We start from the raw sequence: 22299 nt of genomic DNA, 5'->3' as shown, positions 1-22299 counted from the left end.
GCATATAACCTCACTCGTAGCCGCAAGTGAGATGAATGGAAAACGGCCTTTAACACTCGTGATGGACATTTTGAGTATCTCGTAATGCCTTTTGGTCTCTGCAATGCTCCAGACGTTTTTCAAGTGTCTGTCAATGACATCTTCACTACACCTGTGTTGTCGTATACCTTGATGACATCCTGATCTTCTCTTCACACTTAGAGGAACATCGTACTCATGTTCGTCTTGTTCTTCAGTGTCTACCGAAGAATCATCTCTACGCCATACTGGAGAAATGCCTATTCGAAAAATCTAGTCTTCTGTTTCTTGACTACATTGTCTCTTATCAGGGCCTGCAGATGGATCCAAAAAAATTGTCTGCGGTATTGGATTGGCCTCGTCCTACTGGCCTACGTACTAGTCAACGCTTTCTGGGATTTGCTAACTATTATTGCCAATTTATCCCACATTTTTCTTCCCTGGTTCCTCCCATTGCAGCTCTCACGAAAAAGACTTCTAATGCTAAGTCTTGGCCTCATGAGGCTGAATTTGCCTTCTCCCGTTTGAAGTCTACGTTTGCCTCTGCTCCCGTGCATGCTAGACCTGACCCGGAGAGGCCCTTTGCTTTGGAGATGATGCCTCATCTGTTGGAGCCCGGGCCATTCTTACTCAGAAAAATGCCAAGGGCAAGACCCTGACTTGTGGCTTCTTTTCCAAGACTTTCTCTCCTGCTGAGAGGACTTACTCCATTGGAGGTCGTGAACTCCTCGCTATTAAGTTTGCTTTGGAGGAATGGCGACATTTATTGGAGGGATCATCTCATCCGGTCAGCATCTACTCCGACCATAAGAATCTTCTATACCTTCAGTCTGCTCAGCGTTTGAACCCCCGTCAGGCAAGGTGGTCTCTGTTCTTTTCTAGGTTCAATTTCTTCACTTCCGTCCAGCAGACAAAAACATCAGGGCTGATGCTCTCTCTAGGTCCTCTGACGTCATTGGTTTGGACTCCACACCTAGGCATATTATTCCTCCCGATCGATTGATTTCTGCCACTCCTGCTGAAATTCAGCAAGTTCTTCCTGGAAAATCCTTTGTGCCCGCCAGATTGAGATGCAAGGTACTGAAGTGGGGTCATTCTTCCTTGACAGCAGGTCATCCTGGAATACGTCAGACGCTACTTCTAATCTCTTGGCACTACTGGTGGCCCCATCTTGAACGTGATGTTTCAGATTTTGTCTGTTCTTGTGTTATTTGTGTCCGTGACAAAACTCCTTGGCAGAGACCCACTGGACTCTTACAGCCTTTACCCATTCCGGAGACTCCCTGGTCCCATATCGCTATGAATTTTATCACCGATCTTCCACCATCTCGTAATAACACTGTCATTTGGGTCGTTGTAAATTGGTTTTCAAAGATGGCACATTTTAGTCCACTACCTGGTCTTCCTTCTGCCCCACAGCTGGCAAAGTACTTCTTGTTGCATGTTTTTCGTCTACATGGTCTTCCTCAGCATATTGTCTTGGATACTGGAGTGCAGTTTGTCTCTAAGTTTTGGCGAGCTCTTTGTAACCGTCTGGACATCAATCTGGACTTCTCCTCAGCCTACCACCCTCAGTCCAACGGTCAGGTGGAGAGGGTTAATCAAATTCTTGAGACTTATCTTTGTCATTTTATGTCAGCTCGCCAAGACGACTGGGTCGACCTTCTTCCTTGTAAATTAACAAATACCCCCAGAGGGTCTACGGGCACTTATATGTTGAACAACAACCTTTAGGATATATATCCCCTCAGGGAAACCCTGAATAGAGACCCTCTGCGGTCTAAAACTTAGCTTTTAATAAATTCCAAAATAATAATTTTTGTGCTCAAAATTTCCACTAGGTGGCAGTGTGTGCTTAAAATTACAGTCCCTATTTGTAATGGTTTTTATTGCATTCTATGCAAGGATGAACCTGATCACGGAGCTCTGTTTACAGCGCTCTGCTCTGACACCGTCTACAGACATAGTGTCACAGCGCACCGTGATCCATCCATGTTATAACACGGGGACTGAGCTAAAATCCCCTCCTCTGGCTCAACATTTCGCTAGTTGGACCTAGCTTTTTCAAGAGTATGAGGTACCTGCGAATGCGATAAAAACCATTACAAATAGGGACTGTAATTTTAAGCACACACTGCCACCTAGTGGAAATTTTGAGCACAAAAATTATTATTTTGGAATTTATTAAAAGCTAAGTTTTAGACCGCAGAGGGTCTCTATTCAGGGTTTCCCTGAGGGGATATATATCCCCAAGGTTGTTGTTCAAGACCTTCTTCCTTGGGCTGAATTCTCATATAATCATAAGGATTCCGAGTCCACAAGGTAGTCTCCCTTCTTTGTTGTCTAAGGACTCAATCTCCATTCTCCTCTTCCTCTCCCAGTTCATTCCAGTGTGCCTGCTGTATATGAGTTGGTCCGTGACTTCACCATCTGGCAAATAACCCGACAATCATTATCTCAGGCTTCCACACGCATGAAGGCTGATAAGAGTAGAATACTTCCTCCGTCCTTCTCTCCTGGTGACATGGTGTGGCTTTCCTCAAAATACATTTGCTTCAAGATCCCCTGCTACAAGCTTGGTCCTCGCTACCTTCGTCCCTTTCAAGTTCTGCTAAAAATTATTCCTGTCAAACTCTACAAACCTACAAACTCCATCTGCGTGCTACGTTACGTATTCCCAATTCCTTCCGTGTGTCTCTCCTCAAGTCCCTTGTGATAAACCGGTTTTCTCAAAAGAATCTTGTCCCCACGCCAGTCTAAGGTTCTTCTGATGTCTTCAGGGTTAAAGAGATCCTAGCCACAAAAAACGTGAGAGGGAAAAAAAATTTCTGGTTGACTGGGAGGGTTATGGTCCTGAGGAGAGATCTTGGGAGCCTGAGGAGAATATTCTGTACCGTGAACTTCTCAGGAGTTTTCTGAACCGTAAAAGAAGGGGGAGACCAAAGGGGGGGTAGGTACTGTTAGGATCTGCACTCTGGCCGCACATGCGGGCCGTGAGCACATGGCCCCTTCTCCTTCTGCTGCCGGCGGGGCTGGGATTCGCTTTGTGGGACACGCCCGCATGCGAATCCCAACCCGTCACTCACCTCCTGTTTCTTCTGCCTCCTCTACGGCCTCTCTGCTCCGGCACGCGTGTCCCGTCCCCTAGGGCATGCTCCGGAGCTCTGAAATTTAAAGGTCCAGTACAGTGCATTCCTGTGTTTTGCCTTGCCGTGTATCATACCCTTTGCCCCGTTACCTGACCTTGCTCCTTTGCCACCTGCCTACTGACTACTTGCTATGTTCCTGACTAGGCTACTGTGCTGCCACCCCTGACCTTCTGCTATCCTGACCACGAGTTGCCATATCCTACTTGTGCCTCGAATTCCTCAGCCGCCTGTGTGGTCAAGCCGTGCCAGGTGTAGCGACCTGGGTGCCACCTGCCGCAGTAAGTCCATCCCGCTTTGCGGCAGGATCTGGTGAAAACCAGTGGCACCTTAGACAGGTCCAGCGGATCCACATCCATCGGTGTTCCTGTCTACTGAAACGTGAGTGTTACAGTGGTCAGTGTATGCCAACAGTAATGTGTCCATTCTAGAGCCCTGAGCTGTCCCTGCACCATATGAGTGTGCCCTCCTTGCTAAAAATCTGCTTCCTCCAGGTAAGTCTGCATGGTTCAATCCCATCCTGACCCCGCACACACAGATTGCCTCCAAAAGTCCTGCTCGGTTACTGTTCGTGAATTCACCTCCCCCTGGTGATACTTGTTATGTAAAAATGTTTTTAAAGAAGTAAAATAAAACAAAACCTATATAAATTGGATATCGTTGTAATCGTATAGACCTACAGAAAAAAGATAAGGTGTTATTTTTACCTAAAAGTTCACTGCCTAGTCCCTCGCTCCACCTGGAAGTACCTCTTTCTGAAGTCTCGCTACTCCAGACTTTCGGGTGTAGCAAGAGACCAGCACATACGCAGTTACACTGCACAGATCGTTCTCCCAACGCACGTCCTGATGACGTGAGAGCTGGGTAAAAATTTTTGCGCATGCCCTCTGCAGACAGGGCGCTGCGCTTAGGGGGATAATGAATATGTGAACAAGGGGGCAGGCCATGGCCCCTTCCTCCGGGACCCAAAGCAAGGCCAAAATTACGGAACTTTAGCAGATGACAACTCGGCAGCAAGAAAACCTAAAAAAGTAAGTAACCTTGGTCACAGTTTTGTGGGTGAACTTGGTCACAGTTTTCCTTAAAGGGAATGTTCACACAGGCTGAGAATTTTATGCTGCAGATCCCTTGCTGTGTAAATCAATATAAAGAGATGAGCACACAAAATCTGCTGCATGTGTGGCAGATTAGTTGCAGAAGTTGAGACAACAACACACTGAAAATGAAAGGACTACTCAACTTCCTGTTAGAGGTAATTCAAGCATAAACATGCTGAAGCCAGTACAATTTGTGTTAACTCTATATTAAAAAGTTATATGTCTTGGGGCATTATTTAAATATAATTTTCTGATACCAGAATGTCTCTTTAAAGGGAAATTGACAGGCTGTTCCCCACACTAAACCCAATACACTGGGTTATAGGGCCGGTGAACAGGAGTGCAAAGAGCTGTAACTTACATATATTGGTTCAGCTATTCCAAAGATATGGCCCCTGTTGCTATATAGATTAATCTTTTCAGTGTGCAATAGAGGCAGTGAGCCGACTTTTATCGCTTCCCTGCCTCCATTCTTTATGCCTGCCCATCTTATGTGTTCTCTCCAGCCAGGGTTCCATAACCATTTACCATTTGCCATAGTCTGTCAATAATGAGAGTTCATTAGTTAGGTTATAGCACCATCTAGTGGTGTTAAGCTGTACTACATCTTGTTTTTCTTTTTGTAATAATTCTGCCTTGTGGGTGGTGCTACACATTGTGGGTTCTTGCAAGGCACTCTGGGAAGGAGAAGGGGCAGTCCTTAGTCTCCTAAACACAAGTTCAGACCTGTTTCTTCATGTCTCTCTTCTAAAACTCCACCATGTGTGTAACAGCATATCTGTTTTACCATTCATCACATTTATTCATTCACAAGTACATATTCATTCATGTACTTATTACAACCTGTTGACAAATAAACCTGTTGAGCTACAAAGAACAGTCCTCTCATTTGGAAGACAGGGATGGTTTATGCTGGATGTCAGACTACATACTGTGTGAACATGTAAGAAGACAGAACATTATGCATTGCAATTTTTTTTGACTCTCCTGCTAGTAGGCGTTAATGTGTAGGGAAAACAAACGGATCAGGTGTTGAAATTCAATATGACTGATCCTTCTCTTTCCTGATATCATATTTTGGGTGAGAGTTGGAAGTCTCTCATACACAAGACCTCTGGTCTCACCAAAATTAACTGGTACAGTTGAGTTTTTTCTGATGTGAAAGGGGGCAAGAATGACCACTTAATATGCACACCATACAATTTGTACCATGACCGTGACAATATGTTTAATGTACGTCAATGGCCCGCACAGAAAACCTTCAGGATGTGGAGGATCAACGTTTTTTTTTACAAATCTTACCCAAGTATGAGATCAATGGGAGACAGATTGTTGATTGAATTCATACAGATTTCAGTAAGGAATCTGTGCTGCATGAAAGATCATATGAACACACCTACAGTACATGTTGTGAAAATGTTTTTATTCAGACAATTGCCCAACATGGATCAGCCACAATAGGAAAAAACTGGGTGTTGCTTATCCAATAATATCATAAAATTACACATCAGAGTTTCCATAGTAAATAGTCTTTTAGTAAAATTTGATGCAAGATATTTTTTTTTCAAATGCACAGAAACTCATTTCAATATCAAGATACATATTGAAACTCTGCTGTGTCATTTTATGGCATCAATGGATAAGCAGCATCCAGAAATACCCATTTATATGGTATTGTGGCTGTGATAATAATACTACGTACTGCAAGGACAGCAGAAGCTGGTAAAGCAGCTTGTTCTTATAGTTGGAAGATGAATGAACTATTTATTAAACAGAGAGTTTTAGATGTTAGTGGAGCGTCCCTGCGTGTGTCCACTAGGAGCGTCCCTGCGTGTGTTTGTTCTTTTTAGCATCTGCTACATGGATTATCGAATTCTGAAAAAATATATAAAACAAGTTATTACATCAGCTGCTTAGTTAAATATTGGATTTTCAATGAGTAATTTTGATTTCAGTAAGATTACATTGATGCTAAGATCATTTCTATATCTTTTTAGCCAATAGAACAAGTGTACTGTACATAAAAGAGGAAGCTTTCTTTGTGATAACTACCGTACCATTCATTGTCATGTAACCGTCCTGCTGCATACTATATAGTTTTTATTGGTTATGTTTCTTTTGTGTTAGTTTGGTGTTTGTATCCACTTAAACAAAGGTGGGCTCCAGATTTTACCGAAACTATTCATTGTGAATATAGCAGTATTGTAAAGAGTAGTTATTCATTTTCTTTTATGTCACAGATCCAAAGGAAATGGTCAGTAGCTGTCACAGTCTTTTGCCTAGTAAGTCTTTCTTTTCACATGTATTATTTGAATAGAGCTGTGTGTTGATTTATTTATCCACTGAATGGAACAACAATGCAAAAGTAAAAGGTCAAATCGTTGCAACTTGGCACTGACTATGCACTACCCTAACTGTAGTTAAATATACACTGCTCAAAAAAAATAAAGGGAACATTAAGATAACACATCCTAGATCTGAATGAACAAACTAATCATATGAAATACTTTTGTCTTTACATAGTTGAATGTGCTGACAACAAAATCACACAAAAATGATCAGTGGAAACCAAATTTATCAACCCATGGAGGTCTGGATATGGAGTCACACCAGGGATGTGGAATTCCTATCGCCCGACGGCCGGGACTAGCAGTTTTGGGCGCCGGGCAGGTGAATTTGTCCGGCCCTTAGCCCGGCTTCGGGCAAGCAGGGCCGGACCTGACAAGTGCGGCAGCGATCTGCAGTCTGTATGGATCGGGCTCCCGACTCCTGCCCGCTCCATACTCTGCAGCCTGTGTCCTCGGAAGCAGAGAAGGGGAGATGAGAAGCTGTGTATTGGTCTTCTCTCCCCTGCTCTGCAGACGTGCGGGGGGGAGATGAGGGGGCGTGGCTTATTTCTCCCCGTGCAGACCTGCGTCCTCTGCCTTCACTCCCCACAGCTGTAGCTTCGTAAAGCTGAGGGGAGGAGGCGCGTCTGCACAGGGAGATGCATGCGGCGCATGGGGAGTATGGAGTGGGCTCGGGATTCCTGCCCGCTCCATACTCTGCAGCCCCCGGCTGTTCTCAGTAGCCGGGGGCCGCCGCTAATAGCCAGCATGCGGCGATCGCCGCGGCTGGCTATTAACCCTTTAGAGCGCCGCTGTCAAAGCTGACAGCGGCGTCTAAAGCCTGGCTTCTCAACCTGGGGTACGCGTACCCCTAGGGGTACGCCAGGGGCTGTCAGGGGGTACGCGAAAGCGCTGACAAATACAGGCCATGCATTGGCCAGTAATTGTCAGCGCATAGCCGTGGCAGCTCACTGTACAGTAGCGTGGCCAAAGATGCGGCCGGGCCTACTGCAAGTGAGCTGCGTGGTTGCCAGGGAGACGTGTGGCCTCCCCTGAAGTTGCGCGGAGTTGCCGCCCAGCGCAGGGGGACGTCACACGTCAGTGCGGCCCTGTGGAACATCCCGTGAAGCAGCAGGCAACGGGACCACAGGACGCCAGGTAAACAACTGTATGGGACGGAGGGGGGACTGTATGGGACGGAGCACAAGGCATTAAGATGGAGGGGAGAGGGATAATGGCGGAGGGGGGGGGAGTAATAAAGCACAAGGCATTGAAATTGTATGTCTTGTGCTTTATTACTCCCCCCCTCCGCCATTATCCCTCTCCCCCTCCATCTTAATCCCCTTGCACCATTCCCCCTTCCTCTGATCCCCTTTTGCCATATCGGATAATAATGGCACAAGGGGATTTATATGGAGGGGGGAAAAATGACAAAAGGGGATCAGAGGGAGGTAGGAATAATGACACAAGGGGATTAATATGGAGGAGGGGGGGGGGGTTGATTATCCCCCCCTCCTCCATCTTAATCCCCTTGTGCTATTATTCCTCCTCCATATTAATCCCCTTGTGCCAATATTCCCCCCCCCTACCTCTGATCCCCTTTTGCCATTTCCCCCTCCATCTTAATCCCCTTGTGCTATTATTATCCGATATGGCAAAAGGGGATCAAAGGGAGGGGGGAATTATCACTCCCCCCCCTCCATATTAATCCCCCTGTATCATTATTCCACATCCTCCATATTAATCCCCTTGTGTGATTTTCCTCTCTCCCTATGATCCCCTTTTGCTATTTTTTCCCCCTCCATCTTAATCCCCTTGTGCCATTATTATCAGAGGAAGGGGGAATGGTGCAAGGGGATTCAAATGGAAGGGGGAATAATGGCACAGGGGGATAAATATGGAGGTGGGAAAATGGCGCAAGAGGATCAGAGGGAGGGAGGAATAATGGCACAAGAGATTAAGATGGAGGGGGGGGGGGGGGGTTGATTATCCTCCCCCCCCCCCCTCCATCTTAATCCCCTTGTTCCATATTGGATAATAATGGCACAAGGGGATAAAGATGGAGGGGGAATAATGGCAAAAGGGATTCAGAGGGAGGTGGGAATTGTGGGACAGGGGGAGTAAGACGGAGGGGGAATAATAGCACAAGGGGATTAAGATGGAGATGGGATGCATTAGTATAAAGGTAAGAACACGCCTTTTGTCTGCGGGTACCCCTCGCTCGCGTACCCGTGGACATACTTTCAGGCCTTGGGGGTACGGTCGCCGAAAAGGTTGACAACCACTGGTCTAAAGGGACATGTGAATGCTCCCTGGTGGGCTAGGGGGGTGGATCGCCCCCAGCCCCCACGCCCCTCCCCCCCCCCGCAGCGCGATCGCAGGGGGGCGATCCACTATGGAGGTAGCCGGAGGGCTTACCTCTGTTCCCTGCTGTCCCGGCTCTATCTTTGATAGATCCTGGCTGGACTAGGCTCTATCAATGGATCACAGAGCACACAGATTAATAGAGTTCAATAGATCTCTATTCATCTGTATGAGGAATCATCTGTATGAGGAATCTATAAGTGTAATAAAGTGTAAAAGAAAAAAAAAAAGTTTTAATAAAAGTTTGGAAGACACCCAGTGGTCTTCAAACTGTGCCCCTCCAGATGTTACAAAACTACAATTCCCAGCATGCCAGGACAGCCGTTGGCTGTCCGGGCATGCTGGGAGTTGTAGTTTTGCAACATCTGGAGGGCCACAGTTTGAAGACCGCTGCATTAACCCCTTCCATGTTAAAAGTTCAAATCACCCCCTTTTCCTATATAAAAACATGCAAACATAATAAAAATAAACATATTTGGTATCGCTTCGTGCGTAATTGTACGACCTATTAAAATATAACATTATGTATCCCCTACGGTAAATGTAAAAAAATACCAAAACACAGATTTGCTATTTTTATAATATCCCAGGAAAAAAAGTTAAAAAGCGATTAAAAAGTCAGAGCAATACCAAAATGGTACCGATACAAAAAAACAGATTGTGGCGCAAAAAATGAGCCCTCATACAGCCTGGTATGCAGAAAAAAAATAAAGCTACAGGGGTTAAAAAAAATGGCAATTAAAAAAATTAGAAAATGTTCAGAATTAGTAAAACATGACGTAAACGATACAAATCTGGTATTTCTGTAATCAGGCGCCTAAAGTATAAAACTAACATGTTATCTCAACCACAAGGTAAATGGCATAGAAAAGAACCACCAAATCTGCTAAATTATCTTTTACTATTTCAATTTCACTTCCCTTAATATACGGTATATATTTTTTTGGGTTCAGAGAATATGTTATTGAAAAATTAAAAGGTATGATTATAGTAGGTAGTTATGGCTATTATAGGGCGAGGAGGAAAAAATCAGAGCGTAAAAGCGAAAATTGGCCTGGACAAGTAGATCGTCATGAGGGACAAGTAGATTTTGCTCCATTTTAGTCCTGTGGACAAGTAGTTTTTTATAAAATTTCCACACCCCTGCACACTCAAAATCAAACTGGAAAACCACACTACAGGCTGATCCAACTTTGATGTAATATCCTTAAAACAAGTCAAAATGAGGCTCAGTAGTGTGTGTGACCTCCACGTGCCCGTATGACCTCCCTACAATGCCTGGGCATGCTCCTGATGAGGTGGTGGATGGTCTCCTGGGGGATGTCCTCCCAAACCTGGACTAAAGCATCCGACAACTCCTGGACAGTCTGTGGTGCAACATGACGTTGGTGGATGGAGCGGGACATGATGTCCCAGATGTGCTCAACCGGATTCAGGTCTGGGGAACAGACGGGCCAGTCCATAGCATCAATGCCTTCCTCTTACAGGAACTGCTGACACACTCCAGCCACATGTGTCTAGCATTGTCTTGCATTAGGAGGAACCCAGGGCCAACCACACCAGCATATGGTCTCACAAAGGGTATGAGGATCTCATCTCGGTACCTAATGGCAGTCAGGCTACCTCTGGAAAGCACATGGAGGGCTGTGCAGCCCCCCAAAGAAATGCCCACACCAATACTGACCCACTGCCAAACCGGTCATGCTGGAGGATGTTGCAGGAAGCAGAATTTTTTGCATGGCGTCTCCAGACTCCGTCACGTCTGTCACATGTGCTCAGTGTGAACATGCTTTCATCTGTGAAGATGGCCAGCGGTGAAATTGCTAATCTTGATGTTCTCTGGCAAATGCCAAACGTCCAGCACAGTGTTGGGCTGTAAGCACAACTCCACCTGTGGACGTTGGGCCCTCATACCACCCTCTTGGAGACCGTTTTAGTGGACACATGCACATTTGTGGCCTTCTGGAGGTCATTTTGCATGGCTCTGGCGGTGCTCCTCCTGCTCCTCCTTGCACAAAGGCAGAGGTAGCAGTCCTGCTGGGTTGTTGCCCTCCTACGGCCTCCTCCACATCACCTGATGTATTGGCCTGTCTCCTGGTAGTGCCTCCATGCGCTGGACACTACGCTGACGGACACAGCAAACCTTCTTGCCACAGCTCTCCTAGATGTGCCATCCTGGATGAGCTGCACTACATGAGCCACTTGTGTGGGTTGTAGACTCCGTCTCATGCTACCAATAGAGTGAAAGCACTGCCAGCATTCAAAAGTGACAAAACATCAGCCAGGAAGCATAGGAACTGAAAAGTGGTCTGTGGTCACCACCTGCAGAACCACTCCTTTATTGGGGGTGTCTTGCTAATTGCCTATAATTTCCACCTGCTCGGTTCCATTTGCACAACAGCATGTGAAATTGATGTCAATCAGTGTTGCTTCCTGAGTGGACAGTTTGATTTCAAATAAGTGTGATTGACTTGGAGTTACATTGTGTTGTTTAAGTGTCTCCTTTATTTTTTCGAGCAGTGTAGTTCATGGTGATTAAGTTATTCCTTCTAGAAATTTAGGAATAAATTGACAACTGGGAATTGCCATTTAATTTGTCAATAGGGTGTGTCAAAGACAGATCTAAATACAACAAACAGGGCAGAATAAAGTGTACTAACAAACAGTTCAGAAAGCGAAATCCAGATAAACGGCAAATATGAATAAATGAACTAGACAATGTATAGAATGAGTAAACAGCAGAAACCAGGAAATGCAGGGGATGAACAGAAGAACTGAATGTAAAACACTAAACTGATCAGGAACATAGAACACTGGTCACACTGGACTAAGATAACTAACATAAACAGATTAAGTTCAGAGGACACAGATCAGTGAGTAAGCACAGAGGACACTATAGACCAATGGTAAAGCACAGAGGAAACACTAGTCAGTGATCATGTACTCTATGATCAGTGCATGTACCATAAACTCTAAAGATATGCAATCATGAACTCTATAAAAAAACAAAAAGAAAATCAAACTCCACAATGTGGAGAGACACAGGTCAGGATACTCACAATGTGAACACAGACTAAGAAACAAGGTATAAGCAGAACGGTCATACAATAATCCTAAAAACAGACAATTGTACTTCAGACTAAAATCTACAATAAACAAAACTATTAACCATGGTTAAAAACTCAGAAATGTCACAATATAAATACAAGGTGCATGATTAAGCAGACATGAACAGAGTAGCACTAAAGCTAAGGTGCATAATAAAACAAAGTCAGAGAGTTCAATCGCCAGCAACCAGAGTGCAGCAGAGCTAGGATTTTAAAGCCACACCCGAGCTGCAATAGGATGAGAACCTTAATGCTTCCAAGGCTAGGAAGAATTAGACTAAAGGGGAGAGTGTCTGTTGCATTTGGACCTGTGTGTAGGCTCAGAGCATAATAGGAAAAACACTTAGGTCATAAAAGTAATTATTTATTGGTATACATTAAAATAGAAACACATGCATAAATAAAAGCAAGGATATATGGATAACACAAATATGTAGCAAACACAGCTGATCCTTGATGCTGGACCAGTTACCAACTGACCCTGCTAGTCTGTATGGACCCCCTACCTGTTAATGCAGGGAGGCCTTCCTAGAGAGTGCCAACCTGCATCCGGAACCTCCTATCTCTCCTTAGTAGTGAGGGAATGGGAAGGTGCCAGGTGCAGTAAAAATGTAAATGTGACCGTTAGTGGTCTAGTAGCTGCTTAGCATAGACCTCTACAAAATACATTCGGTGAGTATAGAAATAGTAAACACTTATATACACACTCTGTACAGTGATTACATGCAATGCTACATACAACCAATGCAGTTTGGGGATGATGACTCGGAAATCGGCGGTTTACATCTGCCGTGCGGTTACCCCGGCAATTTTTTCCTATAGTTTCAATATCCTAAACTGGACACCATTTAAGTACTCACTCTATATTGAGACCACTGGGAGGACCCTATCTTAACCTGTTAAGGACGTAGGGCGTACCTGTACGCCCTACACCCGGTCCTGGTGTTTAAAACAGGGTCACCGTGACCCGGCATCACACCGGGTCGGTCCCGGCTGCTATTCATAGCCGGGACCCTGGGCTAACAGCGCGCAGCACCAATCGTTGTGCCGCGCGCTATTAACCCTTCAGACGCGACGATCAAAGTTGACTGCAGCGTCTGAAAGTGAAAGTAAACGCTTCCCGGCAGCTCAGTCGGGCTGATCGGGACATCGCGATAAAATCGCGATGTCCCGATCAGCTAGGATGCGAGGAGAGACCTCCTTACCTTGCTCCGTCGTGTCCGATCTGGGTTTGATTGCTCCAAGCCTGAGCTACAGGCTTGATCAATCGAGCCCCTATCTCGCTGATCCATGCTAAGCTATGGCTTTGCAGGGATCAGCATAAGAGATCAGTGTGTGCAGAGCTATAGTTCTCTATGGGAGCTATAGCACTGCAAAAAAAAAGTGGAAAAAAAAAGTTAACAAAGGTCATTTAACCCCTTCCCTAATAAAAGTTTGAATCAGTTTGTTCCCTAAGATGAACTATATGGCCTCTCCCAAGTAGATATGTCACTATTCTAGAGCCTGTTTTGGGCTTGCTCCTTATAAAACCCTACTGGAGGTCTGTTAAATCCATAGTGACTTAGATCTTGGATTATATTTCCCTGTCCCCACGAGCATGTTGTCTCAGCTGCATGAGCCTTACTTTAAACATCTCCTACATATACTGACTGCAGTGAGTTGCCTTATGTCAAAGCACTGGAAGACTACCTAATGAGATCCGGCTCTCCTGGTGCAAATACAGGAAGTTTGTGTTCAATTTATCTTGGTTTATCTAAATTGTTTCCTTGGTTGGTGTGTTTTGCGGACCTTAGGTATTAAGCAGCTCTGGCTGTGCCTTCTGTTGTGTTGTACATTTTTTACATTTTACTATATATATCAATTTGTATAATAGAAAATCTTAACCTGTTCAGGACCCATGACGTATGCATACGTCTTCACACCCTGGGTCTTAAGGACCCATGACGTATGCATACGTCATGGCGTTTTCCGGTCTCTGCCGCTCGCCGGGCAGAGATCGGAACTGGATGCCTGCTGAAATCCTTCAGCAGGCATCCAGGGCAAACGCCGAGGGGGGCCATGTAGGCCCCCCATGTCGGCGATCGCCGCAAATCGCAAGGGAAATCGCCCTTGCGATCTGCGGCGATACCGGGCTGATCGGGTCTCTGGGACCCGACCGCCCGGTAATTTCGCATGATCCCGGCTGTCACAGACAGCCAGGACCATGCTGAAGTATCGGAGCGAGGTGGCAAACCTGCCACCTCCTCCGATCCCCTGCGATCTGTCGGTTAGTTAACCGACCAATCGCAGGAGGGGGGGCGGTTACTTCCTCCCGTCCTGCCCGGCCCCTGGAAGTCCGGAGAGGACGGGAGGAAGACCGGAGGAGGCGGCGGGGGACGGGGGAGTGCTGGGGACCGGCCCCGGTACTTACCTCGTCCCTGAAGACCCGGATCCCTGCGATGAAGACGGCGGCGGCGGCGACAGGTGAGTAGATCTTCAGCCGCGGTCGGGCCCTTTACAGCAATGCACATCGCCGTAAAGCGACATGCATTGCTGTAATAGGACCCTGTAAACTACAACTCCCAGCATGCCCAGACAGCCCTTGGCGTCTGGGCATGCTGGGAGTTGCAGTTTTGCAACATCTGGAGGTACACAGTTTGGAGACCACTGTGCCCTTCCAGATGTTGCAAAACTACACATCCTCAGCATGCCCTTATTGTCCAGGCATGCTGGGAGTTGTAGTTCTGTAACATCTGGCCCTTCAGATGTTGCAGAACTACAACTCCCAGCATGCCTGGACAGTTTTGGCATACTGGGAGTTGTAGTTTTGCAACATCTGGAAGGGCACAGATTGGGAACCACTGTATTAGTGGTCTGCAAACTGTAGTCCTCCAGATGTTGCAAAACTACAACTCCAAGCATGCTGGGAGTTGTAGTTCGGCAACATCTGGCTCTAAAGATGTTGCCGAACTACTACTCCCAGCATGCCTGAGAATGTTTGGGAGTTGTGGTTTTGCAACAGCTGGAGGCACACTGGTTGGGAAACATTGTTTCCTAACTCAGTGTTTCCCAACCCGTGTGCCTCCAGCTGTTGCAAAACCACAACTCCCAAACATTCTCAGGCATGCTGGGAGTTGTAGTTTTGCAACAGCTGGAGGTCCCCCCCCTGTGAATGTACAGGGTACATTCACATGGGCAGGGGGCTTACAGTGAGTATCGGGCTGCAAGTTTGCGATGCAGCAAATTTTGCGCGGCAGCTCAAACTCGCTGTAATCCCCCCGCCCGTGTGACTGTACCCTAAAAACACTACACTACACTAACACAAAATAAAATAAAAAGTAAAAAACACTACATATACACATACCCCTACACAGCCCCCCTCCCCTCCCCAATAAAAATGAAAAACGTCTGGTACGCCACTCTTTCCAAAATGGAGCCTCCAGCTGTTGCAAAACAACAACTCCCAGTATTGCCAGACAGCCGTTGACTGTCCAGGCATGCTGGGAGTTTTACAACAGCTGGAGGCACCCTGTTTGGGAATTACTGGCGTAGAATACCCCTATGTCCACCCCTATGCAAATCCCTAATTCAGGCCTCAAATGCGCATGGCGCTCTCACTTTGGAGCCCTGTAGTATTTCAGGGCAACAGTTTAGGGCCACATATGGGGTATCGCCGTACTCGGGAGAAATTGCCTTACAAATCTTGGGGGTCTTTTTCTCCTTTCACCCCTTATGAAAAGGTGAAGTTGGGGTCTACACTAGCATGTTAGTGTAAAAAAAATAAACTTTTTACACTAACATGCTGATGTTGCCCTATACTTTTCATTTTGACAAGAGGTAAAAGGGAAAAACGCCCCCCAAAATTTGTAACACAATTTCTCCCGACTACGGAGATACCCCATATGTGGGCGTAAAGTCCTCTGGGGGCGCACAACAAGGCCCAGAAGGGAGAGTGCACCATGTACATTTGAGGTGATTTGCACAGGGGTGGCTGATTGTTACAGCGGTTTTGACAAACGCAAAAAAAACAAAACCCCACATGTGACCCCATTTTGGAAACTACACCCCTCACGGAATGTAATGAGGGGTCCAGTGAGAATTTACACCCCACTGGTGTCTGACAGATCTTTGGAACAGTGGGCTGTGCAAATTAAAAATGTTGTACAGCCCACTGTTCCAAAGATTTGACAGACACCAGTGGGGGGTAAATGCTCATTTTATGCCTTGTTACGTTCCTCAAGGGGTCTAGTTTCCAAAATGGTATGCCATGTGGGGGTTATTTTGCTGTCCTGGCACCATATGGGCTTCCTAAATGCGACATGCCCCCCGAGCAAAATTTGCTCTCAAAAAGCCAAATATGACTCCTTCTCTTCTGAGCATTGTAGTTCGCCCGTAGTGCACTTCAGGTCAACTTATGGGGTACCTCCATACTCAGAAGAGATGTGGTTACAAATTTTGGGGGGTATTTTCTGCTATTAACCCTTGTAAAAATGTGAAATTTGGGGGGAAACACACATTTTAGTGATTTTTTTTATTTATTTTTTACGTATGCAAAAGTCGTAAAACCCCTGTGGGGTATTAAGGCTCACTTTATTTCTTGTTACGTTCCACAAGGGGTCTAGTTTCCAAAATGGTATGCCATGTGTTTTTTTTTTGCTGTTCTGGCACCATAGGGGCTTCCTAAATGCGACATGCCCCCGAGCAAAATTTGCTCTCAAAAAGCCAAATATGACTCCTTCTCTTCTGAGCATTGTAGTTCACTCATAGTACACCTCAGGTCAACTTATGGGATACCTCCATACTCAGAAGAGATGGGGTTACAATGTTTGGGGGGTATTTTCTGCTATTAACCCTTGCAAAAATGTGAAATTTGGGGGGAAACACACATTTTAGTGAAATTTTATTTTTATTTTTTTACATATGCAAAAGTCGTGAAACACCTGTGGGGTATTAAGGCTCACTTTATTCCTTGTTACGTACCTCAAGGGGTCTAGTTTCCAAAATGGTATGCCATGTGGGGGATTTTTGCTGTTCTGGCACCATAGGGGCTTCCTAAATGCAACATGCCTCCCAAAAACCATTTCAAAAAAACGTACTCTCCAAAATCCCCTTGTCGCTCCTTCGCTTCTGAGCCCTCTACTGCGCCCGCCGAACACTTTACATAGACATATGAGGTATGTGCTTACTCGAGAGAAATTGGGCTACAAATATAAGTATACATTTTCTCCTTTTTCCCCTTGTAAAAATTCAAAAATTGGGTCTACAAGAACATGCGAGTGTAAAAAATGGAGATTGTGAATTTTCTCCTTCACTTTGCTGTTATTCCTGTGAAACACCTAAAGGGTTAAAACGCGGACTGAATGTCATTTTGAATACTCTGGGGGGTGCAGTTTTTATAATGGGGTCTTTTGTGGGGTATTTCTAATATGAAGACCCTTCAAATCCACTTCAAACCTGAACTGGTCCATGAAAAATTGTGAGTTTGGAAATTTTGTGAAAAATTGGAAAATTGCTGCTGAACTTTGAAGCCCTCTGGTGACTTCCAAAAGTAAAAACACGTAAATTTTATGATGCAAACATAAAATAGACATATTGTATATGTGAATAAAAAAAAAAATTATTTGGAATATCCATTTTCCTTACAAGCAGAGAGCTTCAAAGTTAAAAAAATGCAAAATTTTCAAATTTTTCATAAAATGTTGGGATTTTTCACCAAGAAAGGATGCAAGTTACCACAAAATTTTACCACTATGTTAAAGTAGAATATGTCACGAAAAAACAATCTCGGAATCAGAATGATAACTAAAAGCATTCCAGAGTTATTAATGTTTAAAGTGACAGTGGTCAGAATTGCAAAAAATGGCCGGGTCCTGAGGTGTAAAATGTCTGGGTCCTTAAGGGGTTAATAGATTTTGCCCATAGCAGTCAATCACAGCTCAGCTTTCCTATCGTGAAGGGCTTATCCAGGGATAGAAAAACAGAGCTGATTTCCTCCAAAACAGCACAATACCTGTCTTCAGGTTGTGTGTGCTATTTCAGCTCAGTTCCATTGAAGTGAGTGGAGCCATGTTGTAATACCACAGACAACCTGAGGACAGGTGTGGTGCTATTTGAAAGAAATTAGCTTTGTTTTCTATCTCTGGATAACCCTTTTAAGAAGAGCTGGTAAAATGAAAGCTGAGCTGTGATTGGTTGCTATTGGCAAAATCAATTTTTTTTCTCTCTGGCCTATAATCTTTCTATTACAAATCAAGTTGTGGCATAATATGGAGAAGTACAAAGATATAAAATGTTTAGGCAGACTTCATCATGACGGATAATGAGCAGATATATCCTACTATTAAACAAAAACAGAGATAGCCAGCACAACAACTTTGGCAAATACAAAGTATACAAGTAGAAGGTTGCAGCAGCACTCTAGACCAAATATTGAGGCCCTTAGCGCGCTTTCTGATCAAAACATGTCCCTCATCCTCCATGCGGAGGTGGCCTTACTTCCGATAGGACCCTAACACGCTCACTCTAATCACCTCTGCTGGGCATATAGCCTCTGACTGGGTGACATGCAGGATAGAGTGGTTTTTAAATTGATAGATGGTCCTGCATGTCACCCAATCAGAGGCTTACACCCAGCTAGGTGAATAAAGTGAGTGTGTGATATGCTAAGACTGTGTTCACATGGAGCGTTTAATCAGTGGTGCCCCTGAAATTACCACTACAATTTTACCACTGTTTTCCTAAATTGCTGTAAAAGTTGGGCAATTTTACCTCAAGTAGCACAATCTCAACACAATTGTGCACAATTTTTACTGTGATTTCTGAAGATAAAGGTAAAATTGTGGCAGTAGTTAGCGTTAGTTTAACGCCCCGTGGGAACACAGCCTTAAAGGAAATATGCAGCGAACAAAACATATCCCCTATCCACAGGATTGGGGATAAGTGTCTGATCACGAGCGGTCTGACCACTGGGACCCCCTGCGATCTCCTGCATGGGGCCATGGCTCTGCCGCAGCTGTCCCGTGCAGGAGGCGTGTCTGCCGCAGCATGACGTTGCGGCCGACATGCCTCCTCCATGTATCTCTATGGGAGAGGAGGGGAGGCAGCGTTCGTGCCTCCCCCCCTCTCCCATAGAGCTGTATGGGGAGGGGGCATACCATCGACCCTAGTGAGGCACACAGCGCGGAAATGCAGGGTCCCTGTTCGGGAGATCGCGGGGATCCCAGCAGTCAGACCCGCCGAGATCAGAAACGTATCCCCTACCCTGTGGATATGGGATAAGTTTGATTCGCTGCAGAAGTACTTTAAAGCCAAACTTATCTATGATGCTTGGTGGTTACTTAGTTTTTATGATTCATGTATTTTGAAATGTGCTTTTCTGAGTGGAAGGGAATGACTCCAATAAAATATTTTAAAAAATAGCGCAGCACACATGTGTATCTGTCTGTGCTCTTACACTTACAATAATTGTCTCATGGGAGAAAATGTAAGCAGTGACAATTGGATGTATGTTGCTGTGTTAACAGGTTTCAAATCCTTAAAAAAAAAGGAACTGCTTTTATTAATAAATCTCACAATTCTCAGATTTCTTTTTGTCTTTCCACTGTAGCTCAGCCATGATTTGACTTCCCACGATCCTATTGGCCCATTATAAACAACTAGAACTTATCAATTCATTCTTAACCCCTTAAAGGGGTACTTCGCCCCTAGACATCTTATCCCCTATCCAAAGGATAGGGCATAAGATGTCAGATTGCGGGGGTCCCGCTGCCTCGGACCCCCGGGATCTCGGCTGCAGCACCCATCTCAGCAGCTTCCGGCAACGCTGGAGGCTTCGGATCCCGACCACGCGAGCGAAAGAGCATGACTTCACGACTCCGCCCTTGTGCAACGTCACGCCCCGCCCCTCAATGCAAGTCTATAGGCTTGCATTGAGAAGGCGAAGCTTGACGTCACACGGGGGCGGAGCCGTGACATCACAACGCTCCGGCCCTGTGATCGACAGTAATCAGACCTGGAGCGAACACGCTCCGGGGACTGATTTTAACGGGGTGCGGCGTGCAAGATCACGGGGGTCCCCAGCGGCGGGACCCCGCGATCAGGCATCTTATCATCTATCCTTTGAATAGGGGATAAGATGTCTAAGCGCCGGAGTACTCCTTTAACCCCTTAAGGACTCATTTGGACCTTATTTTTACGTTTTCGTTTTTTCCTCCTCCACTTCAAAAAATCATAACTCTTTTATATTTTCATCCACAGACTAGTATGAGGGCTTGTTTTTTGCACGACCAGTTGTCCGTTGTAATGCCATCACTCACTTTATCATAAAATGTATGGCGCAACCAAAAAAATACTATTTGTGTGGGGAAATTTAAAAGAAAACCGCAATTTTGCTGATTTTGGAAGGTTTTGTTTTCAGGCCGTACAATTTATGGTAAAAATGACATGTGTTTTTTATTCTCTGGGTCAATACGATTAAAATGATAACCATGATTATACACTTTTCTATTATTGTTGCCCTTAAAAAAAATCGCAAACTTTTAAACCAAATTAGTATGTTTAAAATCCCCCTATTTTGAAGACCTATAACTTTTTCATTTTTCCGTATAAGCGGTAGTATGAGGGCTCATTTTTTGTGCCGTGATCTGTACTTTTTATTAATACCATATTTGCTTATACAAAACTTTTATTAAATTTTTTATAAATTTTTTTTGGAATAAAATGTTAGAAAAAAGCAGCTATTTTGGACTTTTTTTTATTTTTTACGTTCACGCCGTTCACCGTACGGGATCATTTACATTTTATTTTAATAGTTTGGATATTTACGCACGCGGCGATACCAAATATATTTATAAAATAATTTTTTTTACACTTTTTGGGGGTAAAATAGGGAAAATGGGACAATTTACGTTTTTATTGGGGGAGGGGGGTTTTCAAATTTTTTTTACTTTTACTTTTTTTACTTTTATTTTTACATTTTAATAGTCCCCATAGGGGACTATTTAAAGCAATCACTCGATTGCTAATGCTGTTCAGTGCTATGTATAGGACACAGCACTGATCAGGGTTATCGGTGATCTTCTGCTCTGGTCTGCGGGAAGGCAGATCAGAGCAGAAGACTCCCGGAAGGCAGCGGAGCCAGGTGAGGGGACCTCCGTCTGCTGTGCAGGATGATCGGATCGCCGCGGCAGCTCTGCGGTCGATCCGATCATCCTGTTAAGTGACCGCGATGCTGCAGATGCCGTGATGGGTATTGATCACGGCATCTGAGGTGTTAATGGCGGACATCCGCGGGATCGCGGCTGTCCGCCATTACCGGCGGGTCCCTGGCTGCGATCCACAGCCGGGACCTGCCGCACATGATGCCGGCATCGCTCCGATGCCCGCGGTTATGCTCAGGACGTCAATGTACGTCCTGGTGCGTTAAGTACCACGTCACCAGGACGTACATTTATGTCCTGCGTTGTTAAAGGGGTACTCCACTGGAAAACATTTTTTTTTTTTAAATCAACTGATGCCAGACAGATGAACAGTTTTGTAAATTACTTCTATTTAAAAATCTTTATCCTTTTAGTACTTATTAGCTGGTGTATGCTCCTCAGGAAGTTATTTTCTTTTGGAATTTCCTTTCTGTCTGACCACAGTGCTCTCTGCTGACACCTCTGTCCATGTCAGGAACTGTCCAGGAGAGGTTTGCTATGGGGATTTGCTCCTACTCAGGACAGTTCCTAAAAGGGACAGAGGTGTCAGCAGAGAGCACTGTGGTCAGACAGAAAGGAAATTCAAAAAGAAAAGAACCTTTGTAGTATACAGCAGCTGATAAGTGCTGGAAGGATTAAGATTTTTAAATAGAAGTAATTTACAAATCTCAAAGTGAATACCTTAGGAGAAGGTGGAGCCAGCACTGAGTAAAAACATTCCTTTAATTAAGTCATAGTAAAAGTCCGTACAAAGGCAGGAAACATGAGCACTAGGATAAAAGTGCATTCGTGCATAGTGGAAGCACCTCTGAAAGCTGACTCGTTTCAGGCCAATTGGCCTTTAGTCATTTCATGACTTAAAGGGGTACTCCGCCCCTAGACATCTTATCCCCTATTGAAAGGATAGGGGATAAGATGTCAGATTGCCGTGGTCCCGCTGTTGGGGACCCCCGGGATTGCCGCTGTGACATCCCGCTGTCATTACTGCACAGAGAGAGTTCACTCTGTGTGTAATGACGGGCGATACAGGGGACGGAGCAGCGTAACGTCATGGCTCCGCTCCT

At 45.1% G+C, this 22299-nt stretch overlaps 1 protein-coding gene and 1 long non-coding RNA gene across 2 annotated transcripts in view; one reads left to right on the top strand and one right to left on the bottom strand.

Moving 5' to 3' along the window:
* MYBPC1 (myosin binding protein C1) overlaps positions 1-22299 on the top strand; it is a 388140-nt gene that overhangs the window by 38492 nt on the left and 327349 nt on the right. Inside the window, exon 2 of the mRNA XM_056574562.1 lies at positions 6502-6543. The gene's annotated coding sequence lies outside the window, so the exon portion shown is untranslated. The remainder of the gene's footprint in view (positions 1-6501; positions 6544-22299) is intronic.
* Positions 5937-22299, bottom strand: part of LOC130369393 (uncharacterized) — a 54331-nt gene continuing 37968 nt past the window's right edge. Inside the window, exon 3 of the long non-coding RNA XR_008892738.1 lies at positions 5937-6136. This is a non-coding gene — a long non-coding RNA (uncharacterized LOC130369393). The remainder of the gene's footprint in view (positions 6137-22299) is intronic.

The sequence above is a fragment of the Hyla sarda genome, chromosome 4 (genome assembly GCF_029499605.1).
Source record: "Hyla sarda isolate aHylSar1 chromosome 4, aHylSar1.hap1, whole genome shotgun sequence".
In the NCBI taxonomy this organism is placed as follows: Eukaryota; Metazoa; Chordata; class Amphibia; order Anura; family Hylidae; genus Hyla; species Hyla sarda.
The sequence above is the reverse complement of the archived record's forward strand: the minus strand, read 5'-3'. Positions and strand labels throughout refer to the sequence as shown.